Source organism: Capsicum annuum, chromosome 3 (assembly GCF_002878395.1).
Source record: "Capsicum annuum cultivar UCD-10X-F1 chromosome 3, UCD10Xv1.1, whole genome shotgun sequence".
NCBI lineage: Eukaryota > Viridiplantae > Streptophyta > Magnoliopsida > Solanales > Solanaceae > Capsicum > Capsicum annuum.
This window is the reverse complement of record NC_061113.1, coordinates 118,313,612-118,340,433: the sequence shown is the minus strand read 5'-3', so window position 1 is coordinate 118,340,433 and position 26,822 is coordinate 118,313,612. Positions and strand designations below refer to the sequence as shown.

The 26,822-nt window shown below is 34.7% G+C and overlaps 1 pseudogene; it reads left to right on the top strand.

Moving 5' to 3' along the window:
- The first annotated feature begins 1,593 nt into the window (after window positions 1-1,593).
- Window positions 1,594-4,126, top strand: LOC107874141 (annotated as a pseudogene).
- The last annotated feature ends 22,696 nt before the right edge of the window (window positions 4,127-26,822 follow it).

Below are 26,822 nucleotides of genomic sequence, written 5' to 3'. Positions count from 1 at the left end.
TGCCTTACCTGATTCCGTGGGCCTTCATCACAATCATTTTTTCGCTAACATGATACATCGGGGCATTCCCCGGTGAATAAATACAGAAGACCTCGGGACATTCCCCGGCTAAATGAATACATTTGAATCGAATGCGATAAAGTAGAAAACATTCAACACATACTCCACATTCAAACATCTAATGAAACACTTATTTCTAAATTTTGCCTACCCGAACCTACGATTGCCTACCCACTTGACCTATCATGATATTATCCAATTCGACAATATACAGTAATGAATCAAAAATAAACAACCTTCAACTTATTTGATTATCAATTTTCAATCCCGACCCCCTCAAATCTCATTTTTTGATCAAGCAAATCAACTTCAATATAGAAACATCCAATCAAAGCCACGACAATCATAGACGTTCAAACATGCGATCAAAATATATTATCAATCATCACTAAACACGCAAATCACAACATCAATCTATCAAGTTGAGTAAAATGAAAAGGAGTTGAAAAATTGGACCTTAGAAGAAGCTTTCGAAATCAACGTATTATTCCAATTAAATTTGGTAGAATCCGCATCCAATAACCTCAACAGGTACCCCAATCTCAACTATGAACCAACTCCACAATAAAAATCTTAGGAATCCAATTCAAAAATGAAATTCGCAAAGAAATAGATGAATAATCAAATATGAGAACTGCGAAACAAATGAAACGGACGAGACCCGTTCACCAGTTTGTCACTGGATTCAACCCAAATGGGCTGGAATAAACTCTAACAGGTCGATTTCAGATCGATTTAGGTAGTTGGTTTAGTTTCGGCAATGGAGATGGGTCTAATTGAGTTTTCCAATGAATTTTGGAGTGAAATTAGAATGGGTGAAGTGATTTCCGGTGAAGAATAGCCGAAAAACTCGACCTCCGATCGATTCCTTCTCTCTCGAACTCCCACACGTCTGCCTTCACTATTTTCAATCAAACTCTCCTACCCCTAATCTCTATGTGTGTGTGTGTATGTGAATTATTGTGATGCTGTGAGGATGTTGATGTGTTTATCTGTGTGTGCCAATTAGTGAGCGTTAAGCTCGAAGAAATAGAGTCCCTTCTCCTTTCGTGCGTATTCCCCTTCCTCTTTTAGAGATCTGCGTGTGCTCTCCTTTCCTTTGTGTGCATCCAGTGAGTAAAATCAATATTCCCCCATTGTGAGGAGAGTCTCCATCATTGGAAAAGAATGATGTGTATCTCTTTTTTGTTACTGTTAGTGCCAAAATTGTGAGATTATGAGAGTATGTATGTGTTTTTTATTGTGAGGGTCACATGGGTGGGTATTGGGGTAGGGTAGGTGGGGGTATAGTTCGTTAGGATAGGGTAGGTAGGTGTTGTTTTATAATTGGGTGGGTTGTTAGAATATTAGGATAAAACAAAATTAGTTAGGGGGTTGTTATTTTTGTCATTTTGTGGAGGGATTATCACACGGGTGAGGGTACACGGTAGGATAAGGTAAGCAATAGGTAAAAATGATATCAGGGAGGGATGAAATTGGGTGTCTACACATAGTCCTCTCACAATGTTTTCTATGTTGTACAGTTCATCTAGCAAAATGGAGATACCATCCTCTTCAATTTTATGTAGTGTCTTTGTTATTATGTTAGTTCTACTTCTACCAAATACATCAGTGGCTAAACCAAGATCTCAGACAGTCAAGATCACATGTGGAACTCAACTCGAGCTTAATACGATGACTTTCGTCCCAAATTTTGTTGGAGTTATGGACACTATAAGCCAACAAACAAAAACTAGAGAATATGGAGTTGCAGTTACGGGTACTAGACCAGACGCTAACTATGGACTTGCCCAATGCTATGGTGATCTTTCCTTACTCGACTATTTTTTGTACTACGCTGAAGCGCGAATGATTCTGCCCCAGTGCTTCCCTTATAACAGAGGGTGAATTTATCTTGATAGGTACTTTATGTGAAGGAGAATTACACTTTTTATGACCAGTATTTAGGTCCAGAGGATAGGACAGGCATGGATGCGGAAACATGACCACAAAGAGTACATTATTCCCACAGAATGCTAGGTGAGCTGTTTAGCAAGCAGTAGCAAACGTACTGAGTAATAATAGATCCGCGCATGCTTAAGTGTCAGTGCCTGGTTCTTCTAATAATACAGCTTACATCCTCGCTGATTACTAGAATATGTTAGGCACAAACTCCTGTACAACATGTTTGCAAAATGCATCTGCCTCTATGTTGGGATGCTTACCTTGGTCAGAAGGTAGAGCTCTATACATTGGATGCGTCATGAGGTATTCTGATACGAATTTTCTCAATGCTATTTTAACCAATGGAGGCTCGTCATCAAGAGGTACTTCCCGCTTTTTTTTAGTCCTTGTTTGCCTGTGATTTATCGATTGAATATGTAATTTCAAATCACCATATTGCAGGAAAAGTTGTAGTCATTGTCATTGTTGTTAGTTCCATTATCGTTTTGGGAGTAGGTGCTTTCATTGGTGTTGGTGTCTGGGAGAACAAACAAATCTAGAAAAAGAGAAAAGGTAAATACTTTTGTGCCAAAATCAGTTAGAGAAGTCATTGGAATATCGATGATGAATAGATATACCTTACGATATGCACACACAACTGTACCGAAGGCAAGTTTAGAGTATTAACTGGCGTTATGGCTTACTCGTGCTTTTTTTCCTGGGAAATTCGATCTTGTTAGGTGCAAATAATGCTGAGAAACTAGTGGAGATCCTTCATGACATCAACTTGAACTTCAAGTATTCGATACTTGTTAAAGCCACGGGGTTATTTGATAAGGTCAACAAGCTCGGGAAAGATGGATTTGGCATGGTATATAAGGTACGCAATGGCTGAATGTAGTGCAATCATGTGTTTGAATTCATAACGATGAATGATTTATTGCAGGGTCGTTTGGCAGATGGTAGAGAGATGGCTGTCAAAAGGCTGTTCTACAACAACTCACATAGAGTGATAGATTTTTATAATGAGGTTAACATAGTCAGTAGCGTTGAGCACAAGAATTTGACAAGGTTATTAGGTTGCAGCTGCTTAGGACCGAAAAGTCTTCTTGTATACGAGTTCCTCCCTAACCAAAGTCTTGATCGCTTTATCTTTGGTAAGTAACCGTTCTTCGCTGCAACAAGAACAGCTGCGCCTCAATCCAAATAAGTTAATAGTTTGTTTTTACATAACCTGACAGACCCTATCAAAGGTAAAGATCTAAACTGGCTGAGAAGATTCGAGATAATTATAGGAACGACAGAAGGATTGATATACCTTCACGAGAACACAAAGACTCAAATAATTCACAGAGATATCAAAGCAAGCAATATCTTGTTGGACTCAAGGTTCCGTGCAAAGATTGCTGATTTTGGGTTAGCTAGGTCATTCCAAGAAGACAAGAGTCACATAAGCACTGCCATTGCCAACACATTGTTAGTATTTCTTCATCGTATTTTCTTATTTTTTTGCGTAAAGATCAATCTGGTGCAATAATGGATTATTTACACTTTATATACAGAGAATTTATGGCACCAGAATGCTTAGCACATGGTCAGTTAATGGAAAAGAAAGACGTTTACACCTTTAGAGTTCTTCTACTTGAGATTGTTACTGGAAGACAAAGTAACCAGAGAAACAACGTTGTATATACAGTCAGCTTAGTTTCCTCTTTAAGTTCTAATCGATCAGTCACTTCTCTCTTGAACTAAATTTTGAAAAACATTCTTGTCCATAGATCTTAACTTTATTCGATAAACTTAACAGGCGTGGGAGCACTTTCAACGCAGGACAGTAAAGGAAATATTCAATCCGAACTTAATGTTGTAGAACAGCTACACCATCAATATGAAAAATAAGGTTACGAAAGTATTACATGTTGGAATTTTATGCACTCAAAAGATCCCAACGTTATGGCCATCCATGTCTAAGGTATTACAGATGTTTGTCAAGAAAAAGGAAGAGTTACCTTCACCAACTACTCCGCCATTCATGGATGAGAAAACCATAGAACTTCATGATCCTTGGGAGAAGTACTCGTTTAAACTAGGTGATTCTACTTCGATTGCCATGTTATCTCATAGTTCTTTTTATCCCAGATGACGGTATCCCAGAAACTAAAGTGTAAGTTATAGGCATACTATATAGATAACGGTTTAATCGGCTTCAACTGGCAACTAAACACTCTAACTTAGACTATGCACATCCAGACACCTTAATTTGTCAGCTATCTGGACACGTCTAAAATTTATGTGTGACGTTATCATAAGGTGTCCATGAAGCAGCAGGTACGAGTTAGAGCATTTAGTTTCTAGTTAAAACCAAGTTGCGATGTTATTTTGCTTAGTTGCTAGTTGAAACTGAGGTCAAGTTTAAGCGTCTGGTTATGTATTATGCCTAGATTATATTAGATATTATTTTGCTTCGTGTTCTTGAAGTAGACTTCATCGTGATCGAGCTATTATCTACAACAACAACGTCTTAGACCCAAACAAGTTGGAATCAGCTATATGTCAGTACACTCGTCTCCATTGTGTTAGTACACTCTACAACTTACAAATTGATCATCCGGACACCTCTAAAATTTATGTGTGTGACGTTATAATAAGGTGTTCTTGAAGCACGGTAGGAACGAGTTAGAGCATTTAGTTTCAAACTATATACAAAGAAACTCCTTTTGGGAATAATGTATAGACTCACATGTTTATATAGACTTTGCAAGTACAATGATAGAACACTAGATATACAATTTTCAAGACTAAATATATCTGGCTTATACTCGAGTCATCTTGATTGCATTCAAAGCAGTGTCTAATAGTACTAACTAAATGGTAGTATCTGATCTTTGAAATACGCCCTAGTTGATTAGTGTAGGACTGGACGCTCTGCGTCTTTCTTATTCTTATGCTTCTTATATCAACCACAACACCATCTGTAAGTCTTCCGTTGTAAATCTATTATTCAGGATGCAAAAAAGCACAATCAGTACTCACAATAGATGCAAGAGAACTGAGGAATGAATTACAAAATAGTACATGTGAATTAACATTGTTCAAATGGTCTTACGGTATTCAGTAAGGAAATGCATAATACCTGCCCACTAGAGCTTGCACCAATTAGATTTGATATATCAAAGTTATTTGTGGCCTCTCGAAGCTCATCCAAGACAAACGTTCGATAAAGAGGGACCTCGAGCAGACCCAACTTTCTCATTTCAGAAACATACACTGTCAAGAATCAAAGATTATTGAACAATTCATCTCCCAACAACACATTATTGGATAATTTTATACTAGATTGATACAGTTTAATACCACATTCAGAAAGTACCTATACTACATAAAAAATTACATTGATACTCAATTTTCTGAAATAAATTGATATGTTCAAACTATATACAAAGAAACTCCTTTTGGGAATAATGTATGAACTCAAATATTTATATAGACTTTGCAAGTACAACAACAGAATGCTAAATAAATTCATCAAAAAGATATCATAAAGACAATGAAAAGTAAAATTTAAAATCCATATAATGTCAAAATATTTCATTAGCAATCAAACTAGGAAGCTTAAAATGTAAAATCTTAGGCATTATCTATTACATTTCATGTAAAAGTAGACAATTTTTCTCATTTCAGCTTAAAATATGAAATCAATTCATGTAATTTGTTTTGCAATCTAGAATGAACTGGCCTATTTGAAAAAAGAAAAGAGGAACTATAAGAAAGTCTTGTTAAATTCTTGTTGGGGCATTTGCGCAGGTTCTTTGATTGTGTCCACCCTTTTCACACCGTCCATATAATAATTTCTGTGCAGACATGTAGTCCATAATGCCTTTGCCTCGATTGCTATTCTTTGGTCTACCTGGTCTCGGCTTCCAGATTGGTGGTAGTACTATGATATCCAATACTTTTGTTGGAATGTGCCATATTGATTCATCAGGAAGTCGAATAACTGGAAATTCATAGGCTTTCAAATAGTTTTCTTTTGTGTAATAAGCTGCACAGTAGGATTGTACATTCATATGAGTGTTACTCAATACAGCCATAGCATGAGGACTGGGATTCCATCAACCTGAAATTGTAGGCAACTACATCTTTTTTTCATGCATACACACAATGCTTTGCTTTTGAATTTCATCAATCACAACATACACATGACTGGTAGAAGACATTACCTGTAATATATAACAAAACATTAAGCAATTATACCATACCACAATAATTATTAGTCAGTATGAAATACAAATAACAATACAGTTTCTTTACCTTCATTTTATCTGATAAAAAAAGATTTTCCCTCATTATTGTGTTGTACTTATTTCCCAATTCAGTAAATGTTGCCTGTGGATTCATTCTGTTTCCATTATTCCATTTCATTACTAAATCCATCATGAATTATAGCAGCTTCTTTATTGGAAGTTCTCTTGCCTCTCTATTTGTTGAATTCAGTGACTCTGTAATATTCAAAGTCATCACTATTAATCTATGGGCATTTGAATATGCTATGGACCATTTTTCATAGCCAATTTCAAACAGGTAAGGCCTCGGCCTCTCATCGACTTTTTTCTGCATCTTCCATTAGTTGATCAAAATTTACCTTCACGTAAGTATGAGCCATTGCAAAAAAGATTCCCTTTAGCTCCTTCTGATTCCTCTTGAATTTTCCTTTGATGTTGTTCCATATGTGATAGATGCATATACAATGAGATGTATTTGGATATACCTTTGCAGCAACCTTTAATATACTTTCATGCCGATCAAATACTATGGACATATTTTATCTTTCACCATATGCTATTTTAAACATACTAAAAAACTACTCCCATGAAGCACCATTTTCAGAATCCACAATAAAATATGCTAATGGTAGAATTTTCCCTAATTATGCAAGTGAAAAAAGTAAAACATCTTAGACTAGTATGAATAAAGCATATTAAGCTTTTGAACTTTGTAATTGTGTTAAAAAGCTAAATTTCTACTTCTTTTAAGGAAGTACTATTGTATCTGAAAAAATATTATTAAACTGACCTACTGCATCAAGCACGCTAGCACACAACATGGTCCCCCGGTACGCTGATTTAAGGAAAGTACCATCAACAACTATTGTTGGCATGCAATTATCCCATCCTTTAATGGATGCATTCAATGCGACAAAAGCATACAGAAAGTGATTGTCCTCTGTCTTGTGTAGCCTTGTATACGAACTTGGATTGATTGTATTTATCATATACAAGTAAGCTGGCAGATTGGCATATGATTCATGCAGGGAACCTTTGACTAGTTCAATTGACTTTTCTTTTGCTCTGTATACCTTTTTGTAGTTTATTCTGATCCCATGACTGTCCCTCATTTCATCCATGATCTCTGCGAAAGTGAATGATGATTTTAGATTTAGATATTTGTTTTTTACCATTTCAACAATGGTCAATGAAGTAGCATGACGTTGTGAAAGCATTCTATCTGCAATTGCGTAGGTGTGAACATCAAAGAATCTTATCACCATGAAGACCTTTGACTATTTTTGACTTGAAGATCAAAAAGTCCATTGACATTTTTCATTCACACATTGCAGATAGTATCTGTATTAATACATTTATACAAAACAATGTCAGTTCTATTTAAACATTTTACTTACAGTAACTCAGTCAGTTCTACTACTTGTAAATTTTAGGTGCAGAAATCTCATCTGAGGTTGGAATATGCTACATACAACTTAGGAATAGCTTTACTATACCAACAAAATCAGTTGACTTAATCAAAGGTTTCAAAGGCAAAAGATTCATAATTTATGATGCAAATCCAGATCTCCTTAAAGCTTTTAAAGGCACTGACCTTCAAGTTTCAGTTATGGTCCCAAATGAACTCACTAACAACATTGCTACCAATCAAACCTTAGTCGATCAATGGGCAAAAACCAATGTTGTACCTTTTTATCCATACATGATGATCCATTACGTCCTTATTAGAAATGAAATCCTCAGTAACCCACCCAACATCTATCATTTTAATCCCTCTGTAGATAAAACTCCACAAAGGTATCACAAGCAGTAAGTAGGGCAAATCCATTTTTGACCTTGTTGATTCAAAGTTGTTGATGCATTCTATTTTCTTACTAGAAAAGAAGTCTTTTATCAAGAGATAATGTAGGTTTCTTACTTGCAAATAAGATTTAAAAAGGTCATTTATTTGATGAGAAATAAAAAGGATTGTTGAATTTTAGTCGATTACATAACAGACAACTCACATCGTTGCATATGCAATATCAATAACCAAATGGTACTAATTTATACCAGATTTATACACTTTTATACTATATATATAGTATATATACCAAATAAAAAGCACATTGATACTCAATTGATACTATTTTATACTAGTTTGATATTGTTTAATACCACATTCAGAAAGTACATATACCACATAAAAACCACATTGATACTCAATTGATACTATTATACACTAGTTTGATACAGTTTAATACCACATTTAGACAGTACATATACCACATAAAAACTATATTGATACTTAATTGATACCATTTTATACTAGTTTGATACAGTTTAATACCACATTCAGACAGTACATATACCACATAAAAACCACATTGATACTCAATTGATACTATTATATACTAGTTTGATATAGTTTAATACCACATTTAGACAATACATATACCACATAAAACCATATTGATACTCAATTGATACTATTTTATACTAGATTGAAATAGTTTAATACCACATTTAGAAAGTACTTATGCCACATAAAAACCACATTGATACTCAATTGATACTATTTTATACTAGTTTGATAAAGTTTAATACCATATTCAGACAATACATATACCATATAAAAAACACATTGATACTCAATTGATACTATTATATACTAGTTTGATACAGTTTAATACCACATTCAAACAGTACATATACCACATAAAAACCACATTGATACTCAATTGATACTATTTTATACTAGATTGATACAATTTAATACCACATTTAGAAAGTACATAGACCACATAAAAACCACATTGATACTCAATTGATACTATTATATACTAGTTTGATACAGTTTAATACCACATTCAGATAGTACATATACCACATAATACTATATATGTTAAATCGATACTGCTTTTGTGTAGACTCATACCTTGATGTTGATGATCTTTTAACCTTAAATTGAAATCTATGTCGGATTGCATGATGCTTCATAACGCTAGTTATTGTATTTTTATCCCAATATAGTTGCCCTTCTTCAATATTCCTATAAAGAGGATCCATTATGATAGGCTTTGGCTTATCTTCCAAATATTCCTCAGAGAAATCATCTTCAATGGCAGGAAAGTGATTTGCTTCGGCAATCTGTATAGGATCTTATAATTCACCATCTGGAAATTCGACAAGGATGAGTGTTATACATAATGGATACTCATTGATATTGAGACTTTTTTTCTTCATCTGCATATACAATTTGACACTCATGTCATTGTATATAGGCATAGATCCGGCTGTGACAATGTATTTGATATCCAGTAAACCTTTAGTTGAATCTATATTCAACTGTTTATACAATTCAACAATAAGTACATCGTAAGTAAAGGCAGAATCGAACAAAACTCCATTGATGATGAAATTCTGAAATTCAACCTCAGATATCCATTCACCTCCATATTTGATCATTATTGGTACTGAAATAGAAGTTGTACCCATTTTTTTGTATCAATTTTGAGCAAATTTTTAGAAATTTATACAGAAGGCTGTGGAATGTAAAAGGTAAAGATGAGTATCAGAAAAGATAATGAACGGAGAATTAGGTGTTTGAAGGGAAAGGAATTTGTGACTGAAAAGGAAAGAAGGTAAAGTTATAATTTGAATTTTTCTTGTATTTTCCCGTTATATGCAGTTAATCATACGCGAGTGAGGAGAGACTATTTAGTGGGTTTATAACGTGACTCGCGAGTGGCTATTTACGGGTATTACAAATTTAGGTGCTAATTTTATAGAATTATTTTATTTTAGGTGTTATTTTTGTCCTTCCCCCTAAATCAATCAGCAAGGAATTTGGGGAGATATGTAGTCACCTTTTTAAAATGTGATAACTACGTGCTTCATAAAATAGAAGTTATTAACTATTTTATTTAGTTTTAATTTCAATTAATTATAATTCATGGAATTTTGATTAATTAAATACAATTCATAATTTTCTTCTTTAGTTTCTCTCTTTCTTTATCTACTATTTCTCTTTTTCCTTTTTTTTTTTTTTTTTTTTCATTTTTTACACTTTTTGCTCATTTTTATATTTTTATTTTCTATTTTTTCATTTTTTATTTTTATTTCATTTTTCTACAGACTTTTGTTATTTTCTTTTTTTGGTCGTTTTCCTCCTTTTTTTGTTTTTATTTTTTCTCTCCTTTATTATTATTATTATTATTATTATTGTTGTATTTTATATTTTATATGTCTTTTATATTTTATATTTATTTGTATCATATTATATTTTAAATAAATTTATTACTTGTATTTGAATAATTTAATTATGAATATGCACAATTAGTATTTGTATTTACAAACAAATAAGTACATGGATTAATTGTATTTGTTTGAGTCGGAAATATACAAATATACAATGTGTTATTCAATCGAATGTATCTATTTGTATGTTAAATTTATCATTTGTATTGTATATTAACAAGTATCACTTGTATGCGAGAAAAGACATAAAGTGACCATCAAAGTTATCTCAAATTTTTTAAAAGACAATTTAACTTTACGGGCGACTTATTACCCCACAAAAGTTATATAGATCATTGTAAATGGATCATTTTGACCGATTTTATCTTCAATCTTGATCTAATTTTAGGTGTGTGGTGGTCATGCTTTTTTTAATTAAGCGATTAAACTAAATTAACTTCTCCATATTTCTCTTTATTAACAAAACCTTCATCACCATTAAAATCCAAAATAGCATCCACCGACCCTCTCCACCTAAACTCTAATTACCGCACAATCTCCAACTCCCCCTGTCTCGATCTCGCTGGGAAATTCCACCAGCAAAGAGACCCTAACTAGTACGACATCAATTTCCCAAGTCGTGACTCGATTTAAAGACTTGGGGCTTAGATTTCGGTTCTGAATCTAATTATTCATCTAATTTTTGTTTCAAATTTTTGTTGAAAACTTGTAGTTGCATTGAGAATATGCTAAATTTGAGGTCCATCTCTAACCCCATCTGCCTATTAAATAGATACTCCATATTTTCTTTCTTTCTTTCTTTCTTAAATCATGCATTTTTGTCCATGCATTTGTAAATATTTTGGGGGAAAACATATTGGTAAAATATAATTCTTGGTCTCTTGGTTAACAAGCATTATGAAGATGATTTTGTTAATGATAGAGTATTAAACCTACTGATTTACTTATTATAGCTTAATAGTTTCCTATTAATGAAACAGGTTGCCTATTGTGTTTCAATAGAGCTAAAGCAGTAAGTAGATGAGATAATAATTTCACGTGGAAAACACCCGACTCAAAAAGATGTAAAAAATTATGACTTGTACCTCTACAGGATTTTACCCCAAACTTCACTAATCAACTTTGAGCCTCGGCAAACAACAAATTACAAGATTTCTATAATCTAGGAATTATAAACTCTAATTCATACTTCTACAAAACACAAAAATCACCCAAGGTATGTATTCTCAAGTCTTCGTGTTCCCTAACTTAAAGACAGTGATCCTAACTCAGTTTATACTTCACTGAGACTAGAATTACATACATAGAATTTAATACACCTTATCTTCTAAGTAGTAGCAACAGATTCAACTACGTGTTTCTTTAAGCTTTGAAATTGCTCAGTGAATTTTCTAATTATCTTTGTCTTTTGTAAGTGCGTAAGTGACTATGTGAGTCACTCCCTCTATTTAATAACAACTCTTCAAAGAGTCCTTTAACAGATAAGTCTTCTGTCTTGAGTAAAGCTCTCAACTCTTTAGAGTTTGTTGTGAACTGAAACTCCCTTTTCAAGTGGAACTCCTACTTTGGCTCAACCAACCTTATCCTCAAGTGTTGTAATCCAACTCAAATTCTTCTTTAACCCACGTGATCAATACTTTGAGTTTATCAACTGCATCAGCTTATCCATTTCTAAACCCAAGTGCTTTTGTCTTTATATATCAATGGGCTTATATCACCTTAACTCTGCATATCAGTGACTATTTCAACTAACATGTTTCAACTATCATGTCAATCACTAAAACACCATACACTCTAATAAATTCTCTCTTTTTGGTGATGACAAACCTTTTGCCATTGTGAAATTGCTAACTTTTCTCATAGATACTAAGTCAAGAGTACTTTAGAAAGAAACATGTTAGTTATGAGTTATGAATATTGCACAGCTCGAGTCTTCCCCCTTTTGGCATTATAAAAAAGTATGGAGACAACATAAGTAAATCATAAAGTGCAATGCTAAATAAATTATGGCAACTGAGGCCATCACCAAAACAATCAGAATAAAAACAAAGTAATGAAACAATACAGTAGTCAAGACAACAGAAGATTAAACATAGGTAAAAGAGGATTTCATTAATATAGCAAATTATGATCTACAAGAAAACACCAAAAAGTAGCATAAGAAACCATCTAGGCACTGAACAAAAGAAAACTTAAAAAGATAGGATCCTATGAAACTAAGAGGGTGGGACTAAAGACGTCGATGGAATAGGTACAAGAAGCTGTGCCTCTGTATTTTCAGCCTTTTCCCTGGCAAGAGCAGCTTCCAATGTAAGGATCCTATCCTGAAGAATATCCTTTTCTTGAGCATTGGTGGCTTGAGTTTCCTCTAACTCAGCTAAGGTACCTGCCAACTTATTTCTCAGCCTTTACATGAAAGTATCATCTTGTCTCATTGAAATAGGTAGTGCAACATGGTTCAACTGCCTAAGAATGTCATTTGTCGTTTGGAGAGACCAAACTTGTACAGGAACAACATATTCTTCAAAAATTTAGGCCAACCAAAAACAATTGGTAAGAGCATGGGACTTTTTATCATCTTTTAATAACACCATTTGCATGTGCTTAATAATGAGGCTAGGCAAATCAATCTTCACTCTAGTGTCAAGTAGCTTTATCAGGGTAAGATCCAAATAATTGGCTTCAATGCGCCTTTTTTGAGATGATTATTTTATGGACCATATCAGAATAGAGTTGGTGGAGAGTGGACATTTTATATTTTAGCACATGTTGATATTAAAGCAGAGTAGGATTCCTAGAAAACTTCCTAGTGATGGCCAAGACAAATTCCATCTTATCCAAGTAAGGCCAATCAAACTTTACATAGTGATCCCAACCCCAAGATTAATAACAAGAATGCGAGTTATATCCTCAGCAACCAAGTGGATCGGTACACCTTTCACAGAGGTGGTGAAGAAATTTCCCTTAGCAACACCATTGGTATATAATTCATAGACCTCAGGGAGTCCAAATTTGTACTGATTCTTACTTGGAGAAATAAGGTGGACCAACCTTGGAATCTAATTCTATCCAAGAGTGTGGTCATCTCAGGCCCTTCATAGTCAGTGATAACTCAACCACGAATAAATTATTATTTTTAAAAGTGAAGAACATGCTCTACACAAGCATCAATAGTCTTAAAAGTGTCAATCTCAATAGAAGGAGGGGCATCATCCTCAGTGGCTTCAAAATCAAAAGATGGAACAGGTTGAGTGACTTACTTCTAGGACTTGGATTTTGAAGTTTCTTTAGATTTGGAGGATTACTGGAGAAACTTCTTGGGTTGGATTTCTTAGAGAGAATAGGTGATGACACAGATTTTGGAGGCCTGGGAGTAGAGGATTTAGGGATATGATGCTTGGTGACCTTTCCTCAATAAAAAAATCTCACTAATAGATCAGAATCAGGGGTGAAATATGCAGAGTGGAAGAGGAAGTTGCTTTTTTTTACTAGCTTGGAGAGTTGCCTGCAAATTAGCTTCTTCTTGACTCTTATAATTTCTCGTGTGAAGGGTTAAAGTAAGAGCGGGTAAGGGAGAAGGCACTGAAACAGGTTCATCCTCCGGGATAGAAATATGAGCCCTTGATGACTTGACTAGACACGAATGAAATAGTTTAGGAATGGATTTTGGAGCGGATGGGGTGGAGGGTTCAATCTCAGTATAAAGTATTTGAAGTGGGAAAACATCTTAAACTGGATCTGAGGAATAAGACCGATTATATGAGGGTCTTGATCAAATGAGTCAAACATTGCTTTGAACTCATTCCAAGCCCTGAAGTCTGACATTTTGAAGGCAATAGAGGAGGAAATTTGAGGAGTTTTTCTATATCAGGATAAATGATGAGTTCAAGGGTAGGAGAATTTGTAGTAGGTGAGCATGTAATAGAGTTATCTAGAGTGTGAGAGGAAGGCTTTTGAGAATCCATTTTTGAAAAACTTTCAAAAGATGGAATAGGTGAGGTCAGTTTAAGAGAGAGAGAGAGAGAGAGATGATAAAAATTATTGGATGAATGAGGATTTATATAGAGGAAAAGATGAATTGAATTTAAATGCGAAAAAAAGATAAAGTATGTAGGATTAGATGGGTGTGTCAGGAGTAATTGAGTAAGAAAAAAAGTGAAACTTATAGAAGGAGGCAATAGTGCAGAGAAGGGTACTCTTGGGTTTTTTAAATCTATGAAACACAAGTGCCTAGATGTTCCAAAATACTTACTCAATTAATGACTTGAACTAAATCATACCTTGTATTATCCATGAGCTCCAGTGCTTTAGCTTCCTCAAATCCTGCATAACTAAACACATGGATTTATTAAATTATCATTAGACTAGAACTGGGAACACACAACTAAATATTTAAGATAGAAATGAGTAGCCAAGATTTAGATATGTAAGAGGACTCTTTTCTATCCAATCATTGAAGGTAGATTATGCTATCTTAATCATCCCCAAGTCTAACCTATTCTTTTCAAAATGTTCTCTACTTAGTCTTTTAGTAAAGATATCAATAATTTGTTCCTCAGTGGAACAAAATATAAGTGAAATATGACTTTTTTCAACATTATCCTTAAGGAAGTGATGTCTTATATCAATATGTTTAGTTCTTTTATGTTGCACATGATTTTTTGCAATATTAATGGCACAAGTATTGTCACAAAAGATAGGAACACATCCAACATCCATTCCAAAATCCTTTAATTATTGTTTAATCCACAACGATTGAGCACCACATGATCCAGAAGCAACATATTCAGCCTCAGTAGTGGACAAGGCTATAGAATTTTCCTTCTTAGTGGACCAGTAGACCAGACATGATCCAAGAAAGTATGCCATACATATGGTGCTTTTTCTGTCCACTAGATAACATGCATAATCAGCATCAGCATATCCCACCAACTTGAAGTTTCTTCCTTTTGGATACCAAAGACCAAGATCAGTAGTTCCCGTGAGATATCTTAAGATTCTCTTAATAGATTTGAGGTGGGATTACTTTGGATCTTCTTGGAATATTTCACATAGGCCCATACTAAAGACAATATCAGGTCTACTAGCTGTAAGATACAAGAGTGACCTAATCATGCCTCTATATAGCTTGTGTTCCACAGATGAATATCCAATTTTGTAGCAGTGGTAATATGAGTGCTTATCTCCTTTACTTCTTTCACAGAGAACCTTTTGAGAACTATACATATTTTTGTTGATGAATTATTATTCCAGCGGCTGTTTGTTTGATTTGTAGTCCTAAGAAAAAAATAGTTCTCCCATCATACTTATCTCAAATTCACTACCCATGACTTTGCAAAAGTCATGAGTCGTGTTGATATTTATAGATCCAAATTGATGTCATCTACATAAACCTGCACAATCAACAAGTCCTTCCCATTAGTCTTTAAGAAAAGAGTATTGCCAATTTTACCTCTGGTGTGTCCATGCTTCAAAAGAAATTTCGACAATCTTTCATACCAAGCCCTTGGAGCTTGTTTTAGTCCATAAAAAGCCTTATCAAGCTTGTACACATGGTCCAAAAATTCGTCACTTTCAAATCCAGGGTGTTGTTTCACATATAATTTCTCCTTGAGATAGCCATTTAGGAATGCACTCTTAATATCCATTAAAGAGTAAATTTCTTGTAGGCAGCAAAAACTACAAGAAGTCTGATTGCTTCAAGTCTTGCCAAAGGAGCAAAAGTCTCATCATAGTCTATGTATTCCTCCTAATTATATCCTTGTACCATCAGCCTATCCTTGTTCCTTGTAGTTGTTCCATGTCCATCTGCTCTGTTTCTGTACACTCACTTTTTTCAGTTACAGTTTTGTATTTTGAAGGTGGAACTAGATGCCAAACTTTGCTCTTTTCAAACTGGTTAAGTTCTTCTTGCATGGCAATGGTCCAATTTGCAGTAAGAATTACTTTATTCACCTTTTTTGGTTCAATGACTGATAGAAAGGATTTGAAAGCACAAAATTTCTTCAATCCTGATCTAGTGATGATCCTAGATGTAAGATCAGTTAGGATATTCTTCATGGAATGAGATCCTCGATACTTGTATTCGTTTAGAATCAACCCTTGTGAATTGCTTGGCTTAAAGTAAATGTTTTGAGCTGGATTTGTTAGTGATTCAGTTCCCCCTGTCAATGTTCCTCCTAGTTCAGTTTCTCTATCAATGTTCCTCCAGGCTGTTCTACAGATGAACTAAGGTGTACAACCTATTCTTATGCCTATTCTTTAGTTTCACTTTCTTTCTGCATGTTAGTCTCAACATAAGATTCATAAAAAATAACATGCACACTTTCTTCAGCATAGTTTGTTCTTTTATTTAAGACCTTATAAGCTTTGCTGTGGTGAGAATAACCTAAGAAGATTCCCGCATCACTTTTTGCATCAAATTTCCCAGAATGTCTTTTCTATTATTATGAATAAAACATTTGCAACCAATTGTTCTAAAGTAAGATATATTTGTGACACGACCCGAACTAGGGCCTTGTCGTAATGGGCATCTCAAGCCTAACAAGGACTGACGATCGCCCCGCTACCTAATCCAACCATCTAACATATACCTTGAGTCAGATAAATTTTAAACATATAACAAGATAAGGTGATTAACAACAAAAAGATTTTGGGATAAGTCCAAGACCATGGCCAACCTAAACAAGTCTAACCATTCAATGTCAACCAACAACCATAACCAAAACCGAAATGATAACCAAGTCCATATCCATACCATAATAAAATAGAACAATCAAAAATCAAATAAAGTCATACGGTATCAACCCCAATGCCAATACTAATGCCAAGGTTGACACCACTGCTGACACCGCCCATACTAACCCATAGTAGTCTCACAAAGCCTCTATTCGAAATCAAAACAACATTCTATCGGGACATGCCCCCGACCATAGCCAAAACTAATGTGTAAGACTAACCAATAAAAATATAAGAAACTAAAACTAAAAATGAAGCCTTTCGAAGTATGGAAGCTCACCACTTAAAGTCAACACAAGTTGTTCCCGAAGTTCGATTACTGAGTAAGAGGTGTAGTATAACCAACACCTGTATCGCATGGGGATACAACATCAAAAATAGTTAGCAGTTGGAGTGCCATAATGTAACTCAAGCATAAGGATAAAATAGTGCCAACAATTCAAAACCAATTAATCAATCAATGGACATTCCAATGCAATACAACATATACATATATATTTATACCATGTCGGGATAGGGAATAAGATTAACATAAAAGTTGAAATAACCTAGGCTGTGTAGCATGACCATCATAGAATAAGGCAACCATGGGATATATGGGCACAACTCTTTCCTAGATGGAAGGGCCCAGTGCGTATAGCCGTACAAACCAGAGAATATCCATATCCGTATATACCTTTATGGGGGAATCGAACCTCCCAACATAATTAAGGTGACTTAAGCACCAATACATGTAGTAAGGGGACTCAAACCTCCCTTTCATATATTTATTGGGGGGAATCAAACCACCTGGTCATAAGATACCCGTACCGGCTAGTGCGATTTCCAGTGTTAGTCCTTCGGACTCCACTTTCATAGCTCGGCTACACAACCTGCTATTAAGCCCAGTTTAAAACCATCCTTTCATATATATAACCGTTAAGCCAATTACTCAACCAAAGATACCTCATTGGTATCGACATACCAACACTCCTTGTAAGTATACCATATGCCATTACTATTATCAATCAACTATGAATTCATTTGACTTTGGGACTTGAACCCATCATCTAACAAAGACACTTGTTCAATCCAAAGTTTAGGAAATCAAACCCATTGTCTAACAAAGACATAAATCAAGTTAATACTTAGGGACTCAAACCTATTTAACAATTTGAACCACCAAGGTTTCCATTTAGATCATTACACGTCCAACAAGGCCTTCACAAAATCATTTACCAACCATTCATATTTATTAGGTCAATTCCTTAATTCAAAACATCATTGACATGAAACTAGTTTATTCTTTTAGGCATTTTCACATACATTTTGAGGGCATACTCTTATCAAGGCAGAAATCAAGGTAAAAACCATCAAGTTTAGGGTTACCCATCAGCCATTTGTTAAACCACAATAACCAAGCACCCATATGTGTAAACCATCAAATATGTATACTATGAAACATACGAGAAGAGGGACCCGAAAGTGTACAACATCATACGACTAGTACCCACAAGTCATATAATAACCAGAAGATCAATCTTCAAGAATATTCTAAGGGTCAAAACCAAGGTGTTTCAATTTGATTTTCTTCCGTTGAGTAATTTATATGGAGTCTTCTCTAGAATAGGCCCAATTATGCATCTATTCACAATGTATCCAATAGTATTTATGTCTTTAGCCCAAAGATTTCTTACAAGATTTTCTGTAAGCACCATTGTTCTAGCTATATCTTCTAAGCTCCTTTTTTTATTTCCACTACTCCATTTCGTTGAGGTGTTCAAGGATCAGAGAAATTATGATCTATACTATTAGTGAAACAAATATCCAAGAACTTTTCATTTTCAAATTTAAAACCATGGTCAGATCTTATGGAAATTAAGAAAGTGCCTAGTTTTTTTTTTATTTTCTTAATGATCACCAAAAAGACATCAGAAGTATCTTCTTTGAAAGCTAAAAATAATGTCCAGGTAAACCCAGAATAGTCATTAACAATTACAAAAATATACCTTTTACAACCTCTGCTTTGAACTCTCATTGGTCCATAAAGATCCATATGGACCAGGTCAAGGCACTTGGTTATGCTGACATGGTTTTTATTTTTGAATAAAGATCTTACCTACTCCCCCTTACATAAGTATTACAAACTTTATCTTCTTTGAACTTAGTTTTAGGCAAGCCCATTACCATGTCCTTAGAGTTTAGTTTGTTTAATTGCTTCAGAATTGCATGTCCAAGTCTTTTATGCCAAAGGAAAGGATCATTTTCAATAGCACTTAAACAAGGTATGCTTATGATATTAGCTTTATACACATTTTTATATCTTCTTGCAGTAAGCACAATCTCATTGGTATCCATCATTTTGACCTTAAAACCTATAGAAGTAAAAATTACCATGTTACTTTTATCACATAATTGTGATATACTGAGCAAGTTGTACTTCAATCCTTCCACAAGTTAGATATCTTCTAGTGCTCTTGATTTAGATGCGTGTATATTTCAAACTCTAGTAATAATACCCTTTTTTCTATCACCAAATAATACTCGTCCTCTATTTATCTTAGAGAGTAAAAGGAACTTTTTCTCATCACCAGTCATGTGTCTTGAGCAAGCACTATCTAAGTAGCAGTTCTTATTGCTTTCTTTCACTCTCACCTACAAAAAAAATAATCAGGGGTTAGATTTAGAAATCCAGACAAGCTTGGGTCTTTTCTTATAAGTTAAAGGGTAAATAAGATTTCTTCTAGCCCATCGAGGCAACAAGTTGTGTGACCTGTTCCTTTGACCAGTTTTGTTTTTCTTCTTATTAGTCTATGCTAATATGGAGTCAGATTTTCTTTGCTAGTGTATGACCCCAAAAAATTCTCTCGTAGTCTGATCCTTAGAGCGTGTTTAGTGGAGTGTAAATCCAGCTCTAAAAAGTTAAGAAGTGTCTTCCCAAGTGAGAAATATTTTAAACCATGTAGAATTTCCCTAATATCAAATTTTTGTCATGTATATCAGTGAATAAACTTTCCATCGATACCAATTTCATCAAAATCCAACATTGGACGAGGAAGTTATGGCCATTTTATTAAAAGCAATCAGAACCGCCTAGGTGCGATAGCCGGGTTGATGGACTGTCAAGCTTGTGACAGATCGTCGCCCAACCCATCGCAACCATGACAGTGACTCCCTTTCTTAGTCCAAGTGCGACGGCCAGGACGACGGACCATCAAGGTTACGACGGATCGTCGCCACCTAAGTAGTGTGGCCTTATCCTGGCTAACGTACGATGGATGATCCGACGGACCGTCAGACTTTTGATGGATCATCGCTTCGACCATCTTGACCAAGGTAGTATGTCCTTTTTTTGACCGACGTACGACAGACGATTCGACAAACCTTCGCTTCGACCGTCGCAGGCCTCGTTTAGTATTTTTAACTCAATTTTAAAAGGGCTTCTTGGTCTTTTTCCCACTTTTTTCAGCCCCTATTTATATCTGATCAAGGCTCACAACTTTATTTCTCCTCTATAACATCAAAATCTAGGGTTTCTACAAAATCGAAATCCTTCTTTTTTCTTCAAGAAAAATCAAGAGAAATCAATAAATCAAGAATCTCTCCAAGAGCCTTCAAGAAAGAGTTTCCTAAGGTATGCAGATGTTGATTCTTGGGTCCCTTTCATCCAAGAAGCTCAAGAACCCTTTTCTAAATTTCAAAGATTCTTATGTTTATAAGTTTTCATGATTCATGTGGATTAAAATTGGAGTTCATGCTATTATTGAGTTTTTAATTCATGTTTTATTTATGAGGTTTCAAGCTTTAACCCTAGTATGTGATATTCATGTGATGTTCATGATAGACCCTCTTCAAGATACTTGTTGAGTGATGTGTTCATGTTAATTAAGTGTAGAAATTGTTGAAAGAATTAGAGCCATTATCGCATATTGACTAGAAATCTCCAATTTTGTGCAAGCCCATGCATGCCAATTGTTTGTTGAAAAGCCTTAGTGAATGAATTGTGACATGATAGCATGAAATTCCCTAATATGTGCTCTTCGATACATGCTAAGACTTTAATACATGCTAAGTGTTTGATGCAAGACCTGGTTGAATGGAGTATGAGCCAATAGTATGTCTCCCTATACTATCACATGTTTATGATTTCTAAATGCTTGAAGAGATACTTTAGTTATTGTGGTGGTGAATAAATATCCATGATCTTGATTATTCAAGAATGGCTATGTTTTACTTTTATGTTATCGAGTCTTAGGGGTATTTATACCCGATAAATTAGCTACAATCTAGAGCGCGTGTCAGTTTCCTCGATAATCTTGGTTAAGCCATGATTCTTAGAACTCAGTGAGTTATAGAACTTTGTACTCTCAGATAGATACAGAACTTAAGAAATCTTAGAAATCTCAGTAATCTTAGTATTGCCAGTAGTCTAGCCTCAGTTTAATACTCAGCTCAGATCTAGTAGTATTCAAGTGTTCAGTTTGGAACTCAGTATCATACAGTTAGATAACGAGATTCAGTAGTACTCCATCAGATACGAAACCAAGTGAATTCAGTGTAGCTCAGTCAGATAATTTGAGAAATATGATCAGTAACAGATTCAACTCAGTTTAAGTTCAGTTAAGAATCAGTTCAGGGTCTTTCAGTTGGGAGTAGGAGCTAGCACCGAGTGAGTGTAGGGGTGGCGACTCACTGTTAGAGAGGCAGAGTCGTTAGGAGCAATCCCTGAACTCCAGAAATGCATAGCCAGCACAGGATGTAGAAGTCACCCATTAGAATAAGGCTTGACTATTATACTGCCTTAGGCTTAACTTCCTGTGAAGGTCATCTATTAGAGAGGCTTGACCAGAGTTGAGGTATTTACTCGTGGCACAGCATTGATACCCTTCCAGCTAGGGTTATAGGTTAGACCTCACCAGTTCAGATTTGGGGTATGTCGGTTAAGCGAGAGCTCCCACAGTTGCAGTTTCAGTATCAGTCTTCAGAGTAGAGCTCAAAAATCAGGACTGTCAGATATAGTCACCTGTCTCAGTAAGGAACTCAGATGTTCCATAGATTCATGGACCACCCATTAGATAGGCCTGGTCCCTCATAAAGTTATTTAGTATCAGCATTATAAGATCCAGAGATCATCCGTTAGATAGGCTTGATCTCAGTCTTAGATTCAGTTGAGTAATCTTATTATCAGATCCAGAGATCACCCATTAGATAGGCTTAATCCCAGTCTCAGATTTAGTTGAGTAATCTCATTATCGGATCAGAGATCACCCATTAGATAGACTTGTTCTCAGTCTTAGATTTAGTTGAGTAATCTTATTATTAGATCCAAAGTTCACCTGTTAGATAGGCTTGATCTCAGTCTCAGATTTAGTTGAGTATTCTTATTATCAGATCCAAAGATCACCTATTAGATAGGCCTGATGTCATTATCAGACTCAGTTTTCTTATTATCAGATTTAAAGATCTTCCGCTAGATAGGTTGGATCTTAGACATAATCATTTCTTATCATTGATAGTAGATTCAGGATCATCTGTTAGAGAGGTTTGATCTCAAATTTAGTCAGTCGAGAGTAGAAAACTTAGAGTGTAGTCATTGATGTGAGTAGATTCAGTTAATCAGCTCCAGTAACATCAGTTTTTGAGATCACTCGCTAGAGAGGACTGATCTCAACTCCAATACTTAGTTATCAATATCAGAAGATTCAGTTGTTTAGTATCTTAGTATTAGTAGTGAGTTCAGATGTTAGTAAAGCAGTATCCGAGTTTTACTATTTTGCGTCACGATGATTTTAGTTATGGTTTGTACATTCATGCATGTGTTCTCATTCAGTACTCTCATGATTATTCAGTTAAGTAATTGTTCATGCATAAGCCCTTGCATTTAGCCTTACCTCATCTTCCCACTTGGTATATTCCCGTACCGATGTATTTGCACTATGGTGTTTTATTTGACACCATAGGTTCAGAGGCACGAGATCCAGAGTACCCTAGCATCTCAGTCTCAGTCAACAGCAGTAGACGTAGTCGTGAGTCCTTTTCATTCGAGGATAATCATTATTTTATTATCGTATCAGATTTAGTTTATTTTCAGTATACGAAGTTAGTTGGGGACATGTCCCATCAACTCCACAGTTATGACAGTTTAGAGTTTTTTCAAACAGATGTATCGGTATTCAATTTTTAGTTTTGAATATTTTTAGTTATTTTGAACCTTATGGCCAGTTTTTGCATTTATTATCTATATTATGCAGTGCTTTGGTACAGATATCAGTATAGGGTTAGCTTGTGGTTCTTCGGGATCATAAGCACCATGTGACATTCCAATTTCAGAAAATTAGGTCGTTACAGCTAGGTTTGTGCTTCTTGACCTACTTTTAGCAACAACTGGACATTCAGTGGTTGGTTGTCCTTGATTCCAACATATATAGCACACGTTCTTAGTAGCACTAGAACTTTTATGAAACCCCAATACAACCCTTTCATTGTGGGTTTTTTTCACTCAATGTGGACAATTCTTGAGGAGTTTGTCCACCTATTTTTTCTTTCAAGATCAAGTTTTAATTTAGAGACTTCTTGGCTTAATCTGTTTATCTTTTCTTTTTAACAAAAATATTCATGTTTAAACTTAGTCAATTCTAACTCAATCTTCTCTTGTTCCTCACTTTTCACCTTTTTCCCTTTTTAGAAAGAGTTATTTTTAATATTTCGGATTTGAGAACCAATTTTGAAGAATCATGTTGGCCAACCTGTTCCTTGAGTGTGTTGTTTTTCTTTTCAATAGTGTTCTTACAAGCTTCTAGATTAATAAAGTCAAATTTTAGGCTTGCAAGACTGCTGAATATTTCATCCCTAATAGAAGTTAATTCTTGAAAATCATCAATTAAAGCACTCATTAAGGAAACAAGTTTTCTTTTTGAAAATAATGCAATTTTTCTTTAAGTTCAAGAATACTTACCTCAAAAGTTCCATATTCTTTTTTCCATGTTAGAATCTCCAATGGCCATGAGAGTGGTTTCATCAACCTCTTTATCATCCGATTCATCTAAATCATATCCCCAAGTATCTACCATAGTATAATCTTGCTTCTGTTTTTTCCTAGCCTTTTCTTTCAATTCCTTTTTACCTCTTTCTTTTCTCCACTCAATTTACCAGATAGTACAACCCTTGATTTGGTGGTTAGTCTTACTGCATTTGTAGCATCCACTAGGATTATCATTGGAACACTTCTTACTACTTGTTCCTTTCTTCTTTTTGAAGAGTTTACTGAAGTTCTTGGTTATGAATGCAACTTGTTCCTCATCCAGTTCATTCTCCTCATCACTATCGGATGCCTTCAAGGCCAGTGATTTCTCAGGTGGAGCTTCAACCTTCTTGATTTCATCAATTTTTATTTCATAAGTTAGTAAGTTTCCAACTAATTCATCTAGGCTCATCCTAGTACGATCCTTTTATTTTCTAATTGCAGTAGCTTTAACATCCCATTTAGACTTAGGTATGAACCTTAACATTTTTTTTCATTTGTTTCTCAATAGAGATGGCCTTTTCTAAAGATGTCAATTCATTTGTCAAGGATGTCAATTTTGTCATCATTCTATGAAGAGATTCATTCTCTTTCATTTTGAAAGCCTCATATTCAATAAAGAGAAGAGCAATTCTGAATTTTATTACTTAAGAGGTACCCTCATATGTATTCACCAATGTGTCCCAGATTTATTTAGCAGTGGTGCAGTTGGATACTCTATTGTACTCAGCAGGACCTAGTCTACACGCCAAAATATTCTTGGACTTTGCATTCTTCCTTAATGTAATCAGATCCTCTACAGTAAATTCACTTCTCACTTTTCTCACTTCCTCTTCATCAACTATTTTCATAGAAATTATGGGTCCATCAGTGATCCTATCCCACAACTCATAGTCTTCTCCCTGAATAAATATTTCCATTCTAGCTTTTCACCAGATAAAATAAGAGCCATCAAAGAGTGGAGGTCTAGTAGTTGATTGTCCCTCACTATGACCAGTAGGTCGTACGAAATTCATCTGATCTTATATTAGGTACTAACCTTATTTAAGATAACCTCGCTCTGATACTATTGATAGAGTATTAGACCTACTGATTACTTATTTTAGCTTAACAATTTTCAATTAATGAAATAGGTTGCTTAACGTGTTTCAACAAAGCTAAAATAGTAAGTAAATGAGGCAGTGACTTTCACGTGGAAAACACCTGGCCCAAAAAGATGTAGAAAACCACAACTTGTACCTCTACAATATTTTAACCCAAACTCCACTAATCAACTTTGAGACTCGACAAATTGCAAATTACAAGAATTCTGTAATCTAGGAATTATAAACTCTAATTTCTACTTTTACAAAACACATAAACCACCCAAGGTATGTGTTTCCATGTCTTTGAGCTTTCCAACTTGAAGAGAGTGATCCTAACTCAGTTTATACTTCACTGAAACTAGAATTACATAAACATTACAACTCAAGAACCAACCTAATACATAGAATGTAAGACACCTTATCTTCTAAGTAGTAGCAATAGGTTCAACTACGTGTTTCTTCAAGCTTTGAAACTGATCAGTCAATTTTTTAATTTCCTTTGTCTTTAGTAAGTGTGTAAGTGACTATGTGAGTCACTCCCTATATTTAACAGCAACTCTTCAAAGAGTCCTTCAACGGATAAGTCTTTTATCTTAAGAAGCTCTCAACTTTTTAGAGGTTGTTGTGAAGTAAAACTCCCTCTTCAAGTAGGGCTCCTACTTTGGCCCGACCACCCTTATACCTAAGTATTATAATCCAACTCAAATTCTTATTTAACCCACATGATCATTACTTTGAGTTTATCAACTGCATTAGTTTACCCATTTCTAAAACCAAGTGTTTTTGTCTTTATATATCAATGGACTTGTATTATCTTAACTCTGCATATCAGTGGACCACTTCAACTAACATGTTTCATCTATCATGCCAATCACTAAAATTCATACAATCCAACGGTTAAGAAGAGTAATAGGTTTTTTAAAGTTCCAAGGCTATTTTAATGGAGGAATTGGGGAAGATAAGATTTTCAAAGAGAAGTTGAGTTTTTAAAACAATTAAAAAAATTAATTATATGTGGCAATTTTTAATTGGGGGTTGTAACCAAATTTTTCCATTCACGTGCAACATTTGCGTGAATGTAAACACGAGCTCAAAATCGATCAAAACGGCTCATTTACAATGGTCTATATAACTTTTGTGGGGTATAGGTCGCCCACAAAATAAAAATGTCTTTTAACAAACTCGGGACAACTTTGGTGATCACTTTATGTCTGTTGATATAAATGTAACATTTGTATTTGTATCGTTCAATTTGTATCAATGAATGTAGATACAAGTGTTCGTAGAAAGAAATTTAACAATTCCTTTTTAATTATTTAAAACTACAAATGACGTTGTTAACTACAAATTCAAAGACAAATTAATGAATTACAAATACAAATACAATATGCAGTCAACTTAAAAAAATAAATATAAAATAACCTTTAAAAATATAAGTGCATCGATAAAAATTAAATACAAATACAAAAAAAAAATAAAACCACAACATACAAA